Source organism: Protopterus annectens, chromosome 14.part0 (genome assembly GCF_019279795.1).
Source record: "Protopterus annectens isolate FY-2018-M chromosome 14.part0, PAN1.0, whole genome shotgun sequence".
NCBI lineage: Eukaryota > Metazoa > Chordata > Ceratodontiformes > Protopteridae > Protopterus > Protopterus annectens.
In genome coordinates, this window is record NC_056748.1 from 780,602,369 (window position 1) to 780,618,267 (window position 15,899).

The 15,899-nt window shown below is 36.8% G+C and overlaps 1 protein-coding gene and 1 non-coding gene across 6 annotated transcripts in view; both read right to left on the bottom strand.

The window, feature by feature from the left end:
* The window catches only part of CDHR1 (cadherin related family member 1), a 532,835-nt gene that overhangs the window by 66,310 nt on the left and 450,626 nt on the right, over positions 1-15,899 (bottom strand). The gene's annotated exons all lie outside the window — the stretch shown is intronic.
* LOC122789514 lies at positions 361-432 on the bottom strand. Its single transcript, XR_006362832.1, has one exon. It is a non-coding gene; the product is annotated as a small nucleolar RNA SNORD36 (small nucleolar RNA).

Below are 15,899 nucleotides of genomic sequence, written 5' to 3' on the forward strand. Positions count from 1 at the left end.
GCCCACATTCCAAACTCTGCATCTGGTCACTTGTGAAGACTTCCCTTGTTTACTTATGATGTATACTTAGAATATATTTCTCAGGATTTATGAGATTTGTTAAGCATTTTCACCATACCCCTTCATTAAAATTTTAATAATTCATTAAGGACCATTACCTAAATCACTCCAAGTATATTTACCAGACACCTATTAGGATCTATACATGTGCATATATATTTGGAGAACATACCTTATTTGGCTTAATGAAAAACTAAGATGAGAGTTTGTGAAGTTGTAACCCCAAAACCTAATGTGCCTCATGAACACAAAGGAGTATAGCACACTCTGAAAACATAGAAAAAACTTAATTTACAGACTACTGTTCAGTGTTAAAAAGCTCCATTTGTAATCCACAAGTAAAATTTTGGAATTCAAAATTCATCACCACAGTAGTCCAAACAATTCCACCCCAAACAGTAAACAGTGCTACTGCACAAAAGAAAAATTACAATCCACCATTTCAGAGAAGGGCAGACTCCATCCAGCTGGTTTGCATGTTAGGAGTAGACTGGCAACCTATCTAGATACCATCCCTACAGTGCAGCAACTGAGTGCTTGGATAATTGCCTGCTCCCCAAAACAGTGAACTGGGCAAGTTACTACAAAGAAATTGCCAGTATTTCTGACTTACCTGCTCACAAAACAGGTGGCCTCTTGGTAGGTGCATCCCCCTTGCCTGCAGCCTTCTGCTCTGCACGTGCCAGGAGTCTCCATTTCCTATCCTGCTTGGTCTTCGGTCTGTACTTATGGGTCAGTTTGAAGAGCTGTGTAGCAGTCTGATGTTCCAGAGCTGGGGAGAACTGGTTAATAGCAGGTGGAACTTTCAGGCACTTGTAAAGAATGGACCACTGGTGCTGCAACCGGATATAATGAGGCCATTTTACAAAACATGTTAAATCCCTCTTTGGTTGAATATCCTGACCAATGCCGAAGTTCTTCATCCACCAGTATTTGCTGGCATACAACACCTGCTATCTGTAACATGTTTCTAAGAATGGCCATACTGTTCTATGTCAGGGATTCAAGGTCCTCATGCAGCATGAGTGGTGGTTTTCTGCTTAATCCCTAGCCCCACCCCCATGACATATATACACATGCATGCACATGCACTGACACAGTGGAGCTTGTTGTCAATGTCCAGTAACATATATATGTTTCCATGAGCCTCCTGATAACCAACTACAGTGTAAGCACAGTTTGGCAGGACAGAGCATATGATACTACCTCTTTTCCCAACATCCAGTCTCTACAGTGACCAATTATCCATGAATCCAGAATGGGTGTGCTAGTATTGCTTTCATCTTCTTGAACTAACTCCTGTAGCACCTGGATCACTCTTCAGTCTTGTTTTATTTGGGTCATAGTCAGAGATTTCTCTCTCTATGCCACACATCCAGCTGTGTTTTATATAATCATGTAGAAATTAAATGAATAACGCTTCTGAAAAAGTAGAGGTACAATAATGTCTTGCACTAGAGTTTGGTTTCTGAACTGTGGTCTGCTTAAATATAACTACTATGCAGGTATACTTATTATGAAAGCATTCTTTTCAGCAGTTTGATTTAATATGACTAAATAAAAATTAATTTTCTTTTTGTTTTGTCACACTTGCCCTTTAGCTCAGAATGGTTAAAGCTTTGAGCTGTTAATGGTCTTTGTCCACTGAGCTGAGTCATAAAACACACCAGATTGACTTTGCAACCTTTTACTATATAACAGTTAAGGACAACCAGTAGTGATGCTATAAGTAATTCATATGCAACATATCAGCATATAGTATCAAACCATCACCTCAAGCTGGTTGGCGTACACCCGCCTGTTCTGGTTGCCACCTCAAAGAAAATCGGGTGCATTTTCTTGGCTACCTCAGACCTAGTGGCAAATCCATTTAACTTATACTTACAAGCCACATACCCCTTGATGTGGCCACTGGTCAAATCTGGGTCCAACTTGATGAGAGCTGAGGCCACTGAACAAGAATAATTTTTGTAATGATGTGTTTTTTTACAAAAGATTTGTAGGCAACCTCTTTCTTTTGTGGGATGGCCGTTTATCTGAACTAAATGAATTTATAGTATATGCATACTACAACAACATTTTTAAAATTTAAAAAGAATATACAATACAGGAGTATAAACTATTTAGATATCACATTAAGAAAAAATGTTGAGTCACTTGGATACAATACTATATAAGAAAGAAGTTAAGAAGTGTACATAATTAGCAAGGGATAGTATACACCTGAATTTTATGTTTCACAGCATTGTTAGAAATCAAATGGCTAGAGTTAGAAGACTGAATACACAGAGTAAAAATCTAATACAATTGGCTGAAGACTTTATTAATAAGGGATACCATCATAAGAAGGTACAGTGGATTAAAAGTGAAATACTGAATGAAAGGGATTCTAAATATTTACCTGTTTATTTAAATACTCCTAAAAAGAGCAATAAGATAATTAGAAAAGGCACTAGTTGTAGATACATTCTAACTTACGACCAGAATAGAAATAATGTTAAAGACATAGTTAGAAAGTATTGGCCAATTTTATTGTAGGTTACCTAGCTAAAGTCATTTGTGAAAGTAATTCAGCCTTTAGTTATAGAAAATGCACAACATTAAAAGATAGATTATGTTCCATAGAGCAGATCGGAAGCAAGGTTCAAAATGTGCATAAAGAGGTACTTACAAGGGTAAGAACTGTGTATTTTGTAAATATATTTACACAGAGCATTCATTCATCCAATTAAAAATAATATATTTTTTTTATGTATATATGGCTAGGTGCACTAAATGTCCCTCTTTTTATGTAGGAAAATTAATCAAAGATTCAAGGACTGGATTAGTAGTTACATGTATATATAAAAAGAATTGTTGATATTAGAAAACATTCCTACATATCTTAGAGGGGGTGACAAAATTAATATTACAGAAAGGCAAGAAAACAAATAGATTTTACGTTTTAGAGCCTTTTATCCATCAGGTCTGAATGAGACCTATACAATAAAACCAGAGTTGAAATTTTAACGTAACTGTGTTAAGTGATTTTTATGCTTTTTGGAGTTTTAGTATTTTTATCTTTAAACAGTCAGTCATTTTATTACTTAAATGTATTATTCAATTAAATGACTAACTAGTTTTTATTGAGGTGTGTATAAATAAAGTACTCATTCCTCAAGACATCTGTTTTTCATACCTAATGAAGCAGTTTTTAATTTTGAAAGTTTACTTGTGAATAAACAGTGATACGTGTATTGGTTTTCGTGGTGTTGGTACATCTTTTCTTGTTCTGATCCAGTATTTGTGGTGGTGCCAGTTTTGCTAACCAGGTTTCCTTTGTGTTATGCTTTGTTTAGGCCACTGAACAAGAACAGGGGAGATTTCAAGGGGGGGTAAAGCCATAAGGCCGCTGCCTGACCCTGCATGGAGGGTTGGGAAGGAGGGACAACATGCCTGTTGATGGATTCTACAGGCAAGAACAGTAGCACTTCCCTTAAATAGGGAGTTCTTGCCTACACCCACCCCAGATGGTGAGTCACCCTTACAGACAATTGGCCATTACCATGGTAAGTTGTCATTGTCCACTGAACCGAGTCATAAAACACACCAGATTGACTTTGCAACCTTTTATTATATAACAGTCAAGAACAACTAATAGTGATACCATAAGTAATTCATATGCAACATATCAACAAATACCATCAAAGCATCATGTCATGCCAGTTGGCGTACACCCAGCTGCCACTTCAGAGAAAACCGGGTGCATATTACTGGCTACCTTGGACTTGGTGGCAAACCTGTTTAGCTTACAAGCCACATACCCCTTGATTTAGCTACTGGTCAAATCTGGGTCCAACTTAAGGAGAGCCGAGGCTGCTAAAAAAGAACAGGGTGGAACACAAGGGAAGGTGAAGCTGTAAGGCTGCCACCAAACTGGCATGGCATGCCATTCCCAACAAATCAATGGCCTTGCTTGCAAATAAATTCTGAGTTATGAAAGAAAAAAAGTTAAAGTATGAAAACTTTTTGAATAGCAACAACCGTATCCAAATTAAATAAATCAAAACCCATGTTATTTAATGTACATTGTCCAAATCATAGAAATCAGGCTCCAGTCTATCAGTATCACTGTGCTCAGTCATAAAACTCCACACTCTCAATGGTACTAGGCCTTCTAGCACCCTTCCAGTACAGTCTAGGGATGATGGTGGACCAAAAGAAAGCTACCTTCAGATATAGCTCCCACAAGTGGTCCATATCATATAAGATTCTGGCCAACAATATCTTCTAAGGGGCTTGACCCAGATCATATACCTCCCCAAAGTAAATTATCACAATGCTGGGAAAGGCTTCTTCCATTGTAATCTTACTCCATATTTCCCAAAATTGAAACCAACTAAAACCAGGGAAACCAAAAGAATGAATTGTCCACCAGTTACTATCAAAAGAACTTGCATGACCAGCCAGGCGGGCAAAGGCTAAGATGGATGCTCTCTGAATAAAAGAATGGCCCAAGAGCCAAATCATCTCCTTCCCTGCAATAGAAATAAAAATTAATGCCATGCCTGATGTATGACAAAAAATGTCTCAGAGACCCACCTTCCCTTTCTTTGAATGACCTACACAGGTTGCCCTTCCATGGCCAAGTCTGAGGTATGACCTATCCAAAAAGAATGGGAGGAGTATTCTTGTGGGTGAATTCATTTCCCTGCCAGGGCCTGCTGAAGACATGTGTTAATTGCTGATAGGTTAAAAGGCCTGCCTGAGGCCTGCATGAAAACCAATCCCAACCTTTTCTCTAAGGGGGTAATATCAAATAGCAAACTAACTCAATGCATGGGGCAAGTGACTAGCCCACTGGCCTTGTCCAGGCACACCTGCTGACTTTTATCAACTTGATCAGTCTTGCATTTCTTCAATCAAATCATGACAAACTCCCTATGGATGACAAAATCCTTCCAACAAAGGAAAGGAGGAGTTCATTGGCTCAGAAAACACCCGCATACAAAGAGGTGAACAAAGTGGCTATAGAGACAAACAAGTGAAATTCACCATGGTCATGTAAAGACCTTGAATAGAAAGGGGAAACAGTTGTCTCCCAATAGGTTTTCTGGAATCCTGGCAAGGTTTCTGCATGTCTTCTAGGCCCTTATATGTCCTCCCCATAATCCAATGTCCTGACACAGCCTTCAAGCCCAAAAACACTCCAACCATTCTAAAGCTGCCAGGTGTACTCTGAAAGTTTTAAGTGACTCCCCCACTGTGGACCTAGCTACTAAAAATTGTAGCAACAGCTGTACTCCTCATGGCATGAGACTAAGAATCAAAGACCCGTGGAATGCTTTTAAAACCAGAACGATGATGAGTAAGCTTTCCTAATGTTGCTGGCCCAAGAATTTGCCAGAACCAATAATTCTAGTCTTCTCCAATTAGCTGGACTCCTGGAGGACATGGGGTACCCTTTGGATATGAATGCTTGGCCAAGAGGCAACCACTGCAATATTATCTGAGTGAAAATGATCCTCTTGTGGTGTAATCTAGCTTTCTATAATAACACTGCCACCCAAATGGGAACATTTTCTAAAAAAAATGATGTCCTTCCTCTTCTCCACAGACCAACGTCCAGCCACCTTTCAGCAAATCAGCTGCCCTTAAATAACCCCCGATACTGGATCCCCCAGATGCATCAGTAAAAAGCTCAAGGTCAGTGGCTGTGATCCAAGGAGACTGCCAAAAAGAAACTCCATTAAACTGGCTCAGGAATGTAAACCATAACCAAAGGTCCTCTTTAACCTGTCTGGACAACCAGACCAGGTGGTACTTGGGCCTATTACCCTTCAACAAGACAGACACTGCCCATAGGAAGGTTCCCCCTGGAGAAACTGCCCTACAAGCAAAATTCAACAAACCATGTAACTGCATAATGTCTACTTCCTGTACTTTGCTGGAGCACAAAAACCCTCCAAATTGACTGCCAGACATGTTGAAGTTTGGGCAGAGGAAGCTTGCTTGACTTATCAGTTGTGAATATATATATGCCCAAGGAAGTTAGGACTCAGCTCGTCCATCTGACTTGTTGTCAGCCAAGGTTACCCCTCCCCCACTATACAAAAATCCTCTACATAGTGTACTGCTATCAAGGATATGGACAGGGGAGGCCCATTTTGCCAACACCAATGTAAAGCTGTGCTAAATATTTCAAACACTGCACAAGCCACAACACACCCCAATTGGCACTGCAGTGTCAAAAATAGCTTCCTATTGAAATGAACATCTAAATAAGACTAATCCTTTTGTATCACAGGGAGAAGAGAGAAAGCAGATTGGATATCCATCTTACAGAGCCAGGAGTCAGTATAGCCCATGGTGACCTCTACTGCCTGATCCAAAGAAGAGTAGTGTACTTTGGGTAGTTTGGTGTCAATAAAATTATTGACTGAACCCCCGCTGGGTGAGATAAGTTGATGAAACAATCTGAACTCATCCCCCTGTTTCTTGGGAACCAGGCCAATAGGGGAGTTTTTTAAAAATAACTACAGAGGGGATGAAAAGAGGCCAATTATCCTTCCAGCTCATTGCTCTTTCTCTTTTAACCTATCTGCATTTGATGGATGACAAATTGTTAACTAACTTGGAATCTGATGGGTTTGTGGAGTGGATTGGAAAGTCTATGGAAAAAAACTTTAATAAGGGTGCCTGCTGTCCTTTGATCCAAGTAATCTGATAGCAAATTGGATGTGTCCACAAAAAGGTGGCTTGGCACAAAAGGAAGAGTTGCACCCCATACCACTCTCTCTGTTTGACTGAGTTGTGGAAAAATTCCACCTGTCCTTCCTTAGGCAACATGCCTCAACATCTGTTCGCACATCCTGAGCACAAGTGATTATATTTGCAAGCAGGCCAGACACATTTTCCCAGATTGAATGCACAGCAAAACATTTTATTTTTTGTATTAGCAGCCCCTTCCTCACTGCTCATAGGTGCCTCCTTGTCTATCATGGAACTGAGCCTTATGTCAGGGTGCCTTGACTCCCACCTGAGGAAACTATCAAGTGCATTCAGCTTGCTGAAGCACTGACCATAATTCAATCACCCCCAACCCCCTTTCACATGGTGGCCTTCCCTTATGGCTACAAAGTAAGCTAATACTAATCAGATGGTTCAGTGGTGCAGTGGTAGTGTTGTCACCTCACAGCAAGCGGTTCTCCAGTTTAATTTTCTCAGCTGGGGTGTCTTCTGTGCGGAGTCTGCACGTCCTCCCTGTGTTCATGTGGGTTTTCTCTGGGTGCTCTGGTTTCCTCCCACAGTACAAAGACATGCATCTGGAGCATTTCTCCTCGGGTCTCCACTGAAAATTGGCTTAGTTCCAAGTCGGAATTTCCTGGTAAACAAATCTTAAATAATAATAATAATAAATAAATAATAAAGCAGTGTTTGGGTGGGATCTTTCTCAATGATTATCCCTATAAATACCACAAAACCCAGCGACCAAGTATCCCAGTTCTTCACAGGTGTCCTGGCTGATGCCTTCTTCCTAATTGCCGCTAAGGCTGACATCAAGTCCTTGTTGGACATGTTATTAGTGTCCAATATGTGCTTTATATCTTTATTATCTACTAGACTGAAGATATCTACAAACTCCCCTTTTATAATCTTATCTTTGACCTTAGAGGGAACATGTGGTATGATATGAGAGCCAGGTGATTTGGGATATGTGAAGCAGAGGGTAGCCATGGAAGACAAGAATTGGGGGATACACTCATATGGCTGGGATGGGACCTCCCTCTCTAACCCATGACCTCCTCAAACCCCCTATGCAAGTTGGGTAAAGGTAACTGCACCACCTGGTCAACATCGCTACCTGCTCCCACTCCCAAACCCAAAGGTGTACAGGCAGTGAAATTTCTTTTTTTTTTTTTTCAATAATCCGTTTTTTATTGTTTTTCAATTACATAACTACACACTATAAATATATACAATATATACATGATTGCTTCCAAAAGTTACATAAACATTATATATTAATACAAATTATTAAAAAAGAAATACAACATGAAAAGGACAACAGTCTGTATTATTGTTACGATCTATGTCAAATCTAAGATTGAATCAGTCTTATAAATATGTGTCCTGAGTAATAGTGGATAAGAACCCCTAGGCCAACATAATATTGAAGATTTGCTCCCATATTTTTATATTATTTATGCTTTTCTTATGGTCATTGATTAACAATTTATGCGCTAATATGTGTCTGATTGCTAATATTCTAAAATTTTCCCAAGATGTCTGAGTCGGGTTCAACCAGTTTGAAGCTATGTATAGTTTCATTAATAAACAAATATTCATGATTATGATCTTTTTTGATTTATCTAAGTTATCTGGAGGAATATGTAGGATCATAAATTCCCAAGAGAGTGTTGAATGCTGGTATCCCATTTTCTGTAATTGAAGTTTTAATGAATTCCAAAGTTTAAAAATGCATTTGCAACTCCAAAACATGTGAAACAAGTCAGCTGTCTGGTCTGTACAATATGGACATTTAGGCGAGTTCTTTGAGTCAAATTTATGAAGAATAAGACGGGTATAGTAGGCATTGTTAAATATCATCAATTGTGTGAATAGTAATTTCTGAAGGGACACAGACTTCAATGTTAGATTAAATGCTTCCAAGATCTTGCTGTCGTCAACTAATATTAATTTTTCCCTCCAATAATTCGATAAGAGAATATGTTTATTATATTTCATCTCTTTTATCAGTTTATATGAAGTAGTTATATATTTTTTATCTTGTATCAGAGCTTCCCACAGATTACGACATATATTTAATTCCTCTTCATTAAAATCAAAGTTATTAAAATAATTTATAGCCAGATCTTTAAGTTGTCTCATGATAATTAGATAGGAAATAGGAAGACTTTTCTCTTTTAAAATATTGTGAACTGATACCCCAAGAAAGGGGTAGAAATCCAATACAATTAAATCCTTTATTAGGGGGAATTTTTGTAAGTCTATCAACTTATTCCCAATTACTAAATTTGGGTTCTTGTGAAATGGTTGAAACACCATCATATATTTTAGTAGGTTTAATGAGGTAAAAAGATTTTGAATTGAAGTTACATAACTTTTAATATGTTCCATTAAATCATATTTACTGAGTGTTCCTCTATTCAGAAAGGGTAGAGCTTTACAGTTAATTCCCACTTTAGTTACATGTCTGTATGTTAAGACCAGCCATTTTGGCGCCCATTTCAGACTGCCTCTATCAAAGTGAATCACCCTTAAGATTCTGTTGGCATTAATTATCAAGTAATAAGTTTCAAAATCCGGTAAGTCTAGACCTCCTCTATTCTTTGGAGCCATCAGTTTCTCATATGTTATCCTTGTTTTCCTAGGTTCCCAAAGTAATCTCCCTAGTCCTATATGAAGCTCTTTAAAAAATTTCCTTGTGATTCTAAGTTGTGTAGCTCTAAGTATATATAATATTCTGGGAAGAACATTCATTTTGATAATTGCAGTTCTTGCCATCATTGGTAGTTTCAGTTTACTCAATCTTTTCAAGTCCAAAGTTATCTGATCCCAAGTTGACTTAACATTGTTTATAAAAAAATCTTTATTATCAGTTGAAAATACCCAGATATTTTGTTTTTTCTTCCGTCAATACTTGTCCTATCAATGGTAGCAATGAAAAAGGTGTAGGAGTCTTTAATGGGAATATTTTGGATTTCTTAAAATTCAGTTTATAATTAGAGATTTTCTCAAAGTCTTCTATTGCTTTTAATATTTTCTCGGTGTCTGACACTGGTGTGGTACAATATATATTTAAATCGTCTGCGAAAGCAGCCATATTTATTTTCATACCATATAGTGTTGGAGGATTGTAAAAAAACATTTTGTTTAATGTGTAAAAATAATGGTTCCAAATAAAGATTAAACAAAATAGGAGATAATGGGCACCCTTGTCGGGTACCATTTTTAATTTGTATTCTTTTAGAGCATTCTTGATTGATAAATATATTTGTATATGCGTTATTATATATTTTCCTTAATGTTAGAATGAAATCCGAAGGTATATTAAAGTATGATAACATATCAAATAGGTATACCAAGTTAACTCTGTCAAATGCTTTTTGTGCGTCAATTATGAGTGCATAAATATTGAGATTTTTGTACTTGGCATATGAAATTAATGTGTGAAGCATTAATGTATTATCAGTGGTCTGTCTCCCATCCATAAATCCCGCCTGTTCCTCTGATATTAATAAATTTGTGACCTTTTTCAGTCTATTTGCCAGGATGGATGTCATAATTTTCATGTCTAAGTTCAATAGTGAAATAGGTCTGTAATTATCTGGGTTTTTAGCGTCACTTTTTTCTTTCGGTATCAAAATAGTCTTAGAAGCATTAAAGTGAGGATCATTGATTTTATTTTGAATTATATAATTAAATGTCTGTGAAAGTATTTTACTCAGAATCTCATTAATAGTTTTATAAAATTCAGAGGTCAATCCATCCGGGCCTGGGGCTTTATGTGGTCTCAGCTTTTTAATTATCTCTGCTACCTCCTCCACTGAAATTGATTTAATTAAATCCCTATGGGACTCATTATCAATATTCGGGAATATGATCTTCTGCAAGAAATCTTTCCTAACTTTATCTGGTAAAATTGTCTGCTGATCACCATATACCTGATTAAATATTTTTTCAAAAGTATTCATGATATCTGCCTTATAGTTCTATTATTATAGTTTATTTCTGATATTAATAATGTTGATTTCGCTTGGTTAATAATGCGTGCTAATGCTTTTGAGGGAGTCTGAATATGATTCGCGTATTTCACTAAATTTCTCTGTTCATAAAATGACAGTTTACTATTGTGTAGTAAAAACAGTTCTTTTTGACACTTTAATAAGTCTATTTCTGTTTGTTTATTATAGTTCCTCATTAACTCCTGATCTAGTGACTTAATTTTGGTTTCCAAGTCTAATAGTTCCTTATTTTGCATTTTTTATAGTAAGTAGCTTTCTGAAGAAAAATCCCTCTTATTTGGGCTTTGGTTGTAGCCCATTCTATATCAACTGGATGTCTGTTTTTAAGAAAGTTATGAAGTAACTGTTCAAGTGTCTCTTTAACTTCTTTCAATATGTCCTCTTTCCTTAGTAAATATGGATTTAAAGACCAATTGTATCCTCAAATTCTCCTATTACTCATATTATTATTGTTTAATGTTAGTGTGATCTTTGAGTGGTCCGATAATTGTCTGGCTTGGGTAGAAACACATGGGTCAGCAGATATCAATACTTCTGAAATCAAAAAAAAAATCAATTCTCGACCACATTTTATGACAGCTTGAGTAAAAAGTAAAATTCTCTGCTTTCTTTTATGTGTGTGTATGTATAAATGGGTCATATAGTTTAAAATCAATTTTAAATTCCTTAAATGCTATCATTGCCTGTTTATTAAAAGCTTTGGATGAACCAAATTTGTCCAACTTGGGATCTTGATACGAATTCCAGTCACCTCCCATTAATATATAACAGTTATTATATTGTTGTAAAATGGAGTAAAGTGAAGTTATAAAATGGTGGTGATTAGTAGAGGGGGCATATATATTCATGAGTAATATAGGTTTATCATAGAACTTAGATATCAGAACCACTAAACACCACCTTCCCTCTTTATCTATTTTGACATCTAACACTTTTTCTTGGTATCGGTTTTTAATTATAATTGCCACCCCTGCACTGTTTGTTGTCCCTTCCGCCGCCACTATCTCCCTAATCCATTTCTTATTCTTCAGTATATCCCACTGATCATTAGTCAAATGGGTTTCCTGCAATAAAATAAAGTCTGCTTTTGATTGGAAAAACAAATGTAAAAATAGCTTCCTTTTTTTCACGTTCTGGAGTCCTTTAACATTCCAAGATTCTATTATCCACATCTGTAGCTCTTCAAAAATGTAGTCCTATTCCTACTATTGAGAGACAACTTTAGATTACAGTGTATTAACATACCATAGATTATTTGGAAGCGAATCTGACATCCCATCCCTACCCAGTGCTTATCCACTATTCCTCTGGACCAGGATGTACATAGGTTTTTCACATCCTTTAAATATCTCTGTTTATCTAAATTTCTAACTCTACAAATTAACCCAAAAACTTTATGCAAAAAACCTACAACCACTATCTCTAAATCTACAAAGCTTAATCCAAACATTCCCTAATAAACACTACTAATTACCTAACTACAGTTCTGGACATACTTAATATAGTCAAACACATTTACTAATTGTTGTGTGAAAATCCAGTTTAACTAATAGCTCACAATATTAATACTCAGCAATGAGAATAATACATTTTAACTTCTTGTCATATACACTATTAATTATTAATTCCAGAGAAAGGAAACAGTTGTTAAACATAACAATACAGTCCTAAGGTTATTTTTGTTTAAATGTTCTAACTGTTTTAGGTAGTTGTCCTTCTCCAAAGGTAACAGTCTGCTAAAACATGTAACATACTCAAGTAACAATAACAACTGTACTACACAAAGCATTTGACTAAATAATTGTATCCCTATAAAATATATTTAAAAATACTAAAGAGAAGGACAACCTAAATGTAACATTTTAAACATTTCAAGTTCACAGTCTTTCATAACATTTATTATACTAACATCATCCTGTTATTTTATTGAACAGAGCATACACATACATTTTCCTAATTAAAAGTGAAAGAACAAAAGAAAAAAAAAACCTATCTAGGAAGAAAAAAAAAAAAAAAAAAAAGAAATAGAGACATAATTACCAGATTCTATCACTATATATTTTAACCAACCCATTACAATAACATTTCCTACCTGTACAGCTGTACATTTCCTTATACCATACAGAAGCCATTTACCCTCCAAATAAGTCCAGGAAGCTTCGTTTTTAATTCCAAACAGTTTCTACAGCTTCTCTATAGTCCTTCCTGCTTGCTGAGCTTGTTTTCTTCATTTCGAATTCGAGATGGGGGAACCATTTCGCGGACGGACCTCCTGGATGTGCTACATTGAAATCAGCCCCCCTGCATCCTCCAAAGGACTTCCTGTTACCTCGTGGCTTGTTTACACTCGTAGGAGCCATACATCTTCGGAAAAACATCGTGGACACGCTGGAATTTCAAGATAAGGATGTAATCACGAGTTTCCCAGGGCCTGGTAGAAAAAAAAGAACAAACAAAGAGTTATAAAGCCTCGGATCATCGTAGTTATGGAGTCCCAGTCTGTCTGATGCTGAAAGAAGACCTGGATGCGTTGATCAAACTTCTGAAGGTGGCAGTGCTTTGAAAAGCTTCAAAAAGGTAGGTTTTGCTTCTTTTTTAGTGTTTATTGAATATTTAATACCATCCACTGTGAAAATTAAAGTATTTGGATACTTCATTTGAAATCTGATGTTTTTTTCAATCAAAAACTTGCAATATGGAGCTAGCATTTGCCTGGATTGTCTTATTTGTATTGGTAAGTCCTGTGTCATGGAAATTTTGTTATTTTGCCAGATGATAGATCCACCATTCTTTTTAATAGTTAGCAGTATTTTGCTAGCATCTTGATAATTCAAAATTTTGATGTAGACTGGTCTAGGTGCATTTGAAGCAAATGATTCTCTGATAGCTCTATGTGCTCTTTCTATAACAATCTGTTTAACACTATCAGAGTCCTTGAACAGTGTTTCGAGTATTTGCATTATGGTAGCATTCAGATCATTGTACTGAATTGTTTCTGGAATGCCTCTGATTATTATATTATTCCGTCTGGATCTTGTTTCCAGGTCTAAAATTTTATTTTGCATGGTTTGGATGTCTGCATCATGAGAGTCTGTTTTTTTCGTAAGCATAATTATTTTATCCTCACTTTCAGCTATTCTGGTTTCTGATTTATCCATCCTTTCCAAAATCTGATTACATGTGGCACTAAACGTAAGCATTTGTGTTGATAAATCTTTTAAGGCTTCTTGAATAGGTAACAGTGTTGATTTAATTTCCTCCATGCTGACCAGTTGGTCTGGTTTGTTTGTTATTCCTGTTTTTAGAGTCTACCTTTGTGTAACTGTTTTCTGTCTTTTAAAAAAAGCTTCTTTTTCCAGAGATTGCAAGGCAGATAGTTTAGTTTTAGAAGTTGTGATTTCCATAGTTTTGTCTTCTTTTGACATTTTGATACACTGTAAACGTATTTATACCAGATGTAAGGTTTCAGCTGAGAGATATGTATTTCCTTTGTTTGTTGCTCTGTTCAGAGTCAGGCTGACCATCAATTCCAATCCTGCTGTTAGAAAATATTTTTTCTCTATTTTTCCTTCTCAGAAGCGAAGATAGATGTTAGTACTTTAGTTATTGCTGCCAATTAGCATATAAAATCTTGTGATATATCCACAGGGTTGATTTTTGTTTCTGATATCTGGAGAGCTGTAGTTTTGCAGTGTTTAAAGAACGGTGGCCATCTTTGAATCACAGGCAGCGAAATTTCTGTCTAAGGCTAAGTCAGATGGCCAAAATCTACCTTCTTCAGGCAAAAATTTGTAAAATCCTCTAAACAATCATCAGTAGATTAACCCCTACCACTAATATCAAGTCCTATAGCCCCTACACAGACATTACCTTCTATTTCTATAGATAGGTCAGAGGAGCAGGAAGGGGCGACCTTTTGGCCAGAAGCATCTCTGACTGGCTTATTCCAAGCTTTCTCAGCTAGAGCTGGTCCCACAGCTGCACTGTCCTCTGGATCCAGCAAAGGTGTCCTTCTGGAATTCAGGCTTTGTTCAGCCACCCCCACCATTTCTAAATCAATTAGCAAGCCTTGTACTTCCTACAATAAATGAAAGCATCTCTCTTTAATGGACTGCACTGTGGCTGAACCTGAAAGATAGAAAGAATTACCACAAAGAATACACATACACACACCAAAAAATGGGATGCTTGTATCTCATGCTGCTAAAGGTAAGTTTCTTGAATGCATAGCCCTCGGGATGTTTCTTTGCGCCTTCCTTGAAAATGCCACTGTGACTAAATCTAGCTGAGCTGTTGTGGGGGTTCTGGAATGCCATGACATGTCCTACAGGAAATCCACTCTGCCAAAACCAAGGATGTGTACAACCTAATAATCAAATGCTGAGGTAAACATTATATACTACCGGTTATCCGAAATGCCATGCCTAACGGAAAACTCCACCTTAGAACTCAAAAACATATTTGTTTTCATTGTATCGTTTTTGAGCAATTTTAATGCCTCAAAATCACTCCAAGTGCTTCTTTTACAATTTTAACATGTTTCTCTCAGAATGGCAGATGATGGGGCCTGCCTTGGTAACGTGATCTTGTTTTCTTCCTTTCATTCCTTCTTTCCAGAATATATTTGAGGTCCTTTTTATATGACTCATGGCAGACAAAAGGAAGTGGTGCTGTTTTCTCATGCTATTAAGATTGAATGGGAGGACTGTGAAGCACTGTCATCTAAACACACCTTCCATAACAGAGCTGTTTCTATGTTTACCTGACTGAGCCTCATTTATGCGTCTGTCAGCGCTTGTCGTAAGCTATAAATAGCTGTTAGCTACTTGCAGCAAAAGAAAGTAGATAAATAACAGGTTTTTGTAAGAGGAGTCTTGTAGTCCTAAAAGATCTGACAAACCATCCCCTACACTCTCATACTGCGGTGTGAAAACTCTCAATGCAGTAAATGATCCTTGCTGTGCATATACAAGTGACAAGTAGTAGGACTCTAAACTTAGTCTGTCTGCTACTTCCCAATGCCTTCAGAGGGAGGATTTTTCTCTCTCATGAATGATGCAGACTTAAAATGTGCTTTACTAGTTCCTCAAT